This window comes from Xiphophorus hellerii, chromosome 4, assembly GCF_003331165.1.
Source record: "Xiphophorus hellerii strain 12219 chromosome 4, Xiphophorus_hellerii-4.1, whole genome shotgun sequence".
Taxonomy (NCBI): domain Eukaryota; kingdom Metazoa; phylum Chordata; class Actinopteri; order Cyprinodontiformes; family Poeciliidae; genus Xiphophorus; species Xiphophorus hellerii.
In genome coordinates, this window is record NC_045675.1 from 26,999,878 (window position 1) to 27,003,086 (window position 3,209).

Consider the following 3,209-nt stretch of genomic DNA (forward strand, 5'->3'; position numbering starts at 1 on the left):
CTACGAGACATAAGTACGTTAAAACAAAACATGTTTTTGGATACAAAAAGCAGCGTATTTCTTAGAGATCAAATTCTAATCAGGCTGTGCCCCCTTTTCTCTTTTACCAAAGCAAAAGGTGGCGTCACACTCACCCACCAAGCATCCGCATTTAAAACAGTAAGTCAATATAATATTTTGGCGTGTGGAGAAAAACCAGGGAATAAACTCACTTTCCATCTCTGATTCAGGTACAGAATTGACAGGCGGCCCCTGACAAGATGACCTAGATGAGTTTATCTATAATAATCAGACCCTACAGAGAAGCTGCAGAATGAAATGCGACTGAAACGAACACCTGCAAGGATGATGAAAGATGGGTAACAGGGCGTGCTCTTGGTGTCAAAGGAGAATTCAGCTTAGCATTAGGAGCACAGAATCTTGATTGGCAGGTTTCACAATCTACCAATATCAGATGAGAACGAGCCAGAGAGAAAAGCCTCTTCTGCCGCAAAAAAAATATAAAAAAATCTTGTTTTAAATTAAACAGCAAGCTGAGCTAATAGAATGGCAATAATGAATAAGGCAACACATCTGTATGTCCTTAAGCCAACATAGCCTGTGATGATTTGTAACAGAAGAAAAAAAAATCAAGAGACTAGCTGGGACCTTACTAGAAAGCTTACCATCGATCATCTATGTCTGATTACTACACAAAGGTTGATCCATACAGTCACCTGTTTATAACGACGTTCGAAACAAGAGAAACGTTCATGCACGCCCCTCAGACCTAACAGTTGTGCAAAAAATCCTTCAGTTCAGCCAATCAGGCTTGTTTTTATTAACTGTGCACTGCAAAAATACAAAATCTTACAAAGTAATTTTGGTAAGATTTATAAATATAAATATCTTTGCACACCTGAAATAACACAAAGCTAACATACAAGTAACTTTTCAAGATAAAGGTGTTTGTTTATCTTGAGAAACAAGATAAACAAGCACTTGTTTATCATTTCATTAATAGTGATGGAAAAAAATACCAGTTACATTGGCAGTTTGTTTTAGTTATAAGAAGATATTTTTCCCCATGTTAAAAGTGAAATAATCTGTCAATGTAACTAGTACTGTTTCATCAATAATAACACCCACTGTCCTGTATCTTGCTGAATAATTACTTGCAAGTCAGTTTTGCAGTGTCAGAACAAAACTGGAGCACCTGGACAAAACCTACTAAATCAAAGGGAGATCCTGCAAGCTAAGAAAAAAACAACCCCCAAAAAACATTACCCAAGTGGCTATGTTTAAATCAACATCATAATTTTACATGCGACATTTTTGGATACGAGTGTTCATTTTTACGATTTAGCTCTGTAAACAAATATGTTTCTCTAACTCTAATTTGCTGGGTTTTGGGACGCACGTGTAACATGATAAATTGTGTCGGCACATTCCCAGACATTTCACTCTTTAGGGAAGGATAAAAAGCTCAAAATTTAAATTAAAACCGAATGCAATAGTTTGCTCATGTCTGTCAAGGTTTACCAGATGTGCTCATTGTCGTGTTTCTCCTTAGGCCAAAAAATAAAATAAAACCTGAATGAAAATTGAGGCTGATGGGATTATTCAGATTCAGAGTGACAAGCTACATTTGCTCTGCGCCACTATGTGACAGGACTAACCTTATTCTGTGTTTTTTCTCTCTCCTTTGGTCAGTCTTAATGAATCAGAGATGCAGACGTACAGAAGAGGATGAATTCTTCTGTCCAGATGCTATGTCTCAAATAGGATGGCTTCAAGCGCCTATAAGCGCCATTACTACGGGGTTCTTGTTGAAGCCTATGGAATTATGTGTAATTGTGTAACCCACATTTTCCTGGCATGGAGGCTCTGACGGAGGCGTGTCATCTGCTCTAAGCCGCTTTTTTTCAGTCATGATGTTGAAATGAGATCTGGTTTTAGCTGACAAAATGCTGAAACTAATATAACAGAGAAGGAGAGAAAAAAAAAATCCTCCCTTAGAAAAATCTCATATCTCCTTTGGTGTTTCAGCTGACATTTTGTGTTAAAGAGTGCCTACATAAGCAGCCATCAAGATTTGGGAAACGGAAGTTACTCCCATCTCTCACAACACCGACTAATGTCAGAATATGTAGAGTGAAGTAACATGTAGGCTAATATGTGCGGAATAATTTCAAAGCGAAGGCCTTATCAGATAAAAAAAAAAAGCAGGCTCATTGTTGCAACTTTAGAAATTCCCCTGGCGTCCCCCTCCTCCTCTCCCTGGCCCTATAATCAGCAGCATCCTTGGCCATGAGGTCTAATGCCTCATAAAAGTTTTACAGCCAGATATGATTATGCTGCAACATCTGGCTATTCAATGTCAACCTTAACTCTGCCACTGAAAAAATCTGAGAAATATGGGCTGTCTCTCACTTAGAGTATGTCTCAAAGTAGAAATTGTGTATAAAAAACAAACAAACAAACAATATACTGTATATACAGTATATATATCCATCCTTCCATTTTCTTACACCCTTGTCCCTAGTGGGTCGGGAGGTTCTGGTGTCTATCTCCAGCTAACTTTCCAGGCGAGAGGCGGGGGTCACCCTGGACAGGTCCCCAGTCTGTCGCAGGGCAACAGACAGACAGGATACACAACCATGCACACACACACACACACACTCACACCTAGGGAGAATTTAGAGAAACCAATTAACCTGACAGTCATGTTTTTGGACTGTGGGAGGAAGCCGGAGAACCCGGAGAGAACCCACGCATGCACAGGGAGAACATGCAAACTCCGTGCAGAGAGACCCCGGGAAGAACAAGTTGTTAGTAAACAAAACCAAGAAGTAAGAAAATAGGCACCCCAACATAATTTTTCATTTTGTATCTTTAATTTCTCATCGTAATAAGTTCTGTAGTGTTATTTCAGTTAGTCCGTGCAATTCTACACATGGCCGCTAGGGGCGCTGACGCGTTAGTGACCAAGAAAAGATTGAGCACCAGAAGAATAAATCTTCCTGTTGAAGGTGAAAAGAGCTCAACGTGTGTGTCTCGTCTTTTCTATATCGCAGGTCAGTAAAAATGTGTTTTGATGCATAAATGTGGTGTCCTTTAAGAGTTAAGAGGTTATAGACTCGAGAGTCAACTGGTGGGTCACTTTGTACAGCTTTGGAGTGACATTGTGTAGAAAACGGGACGTATTTCGGGAGGCTAACTAATGCTAA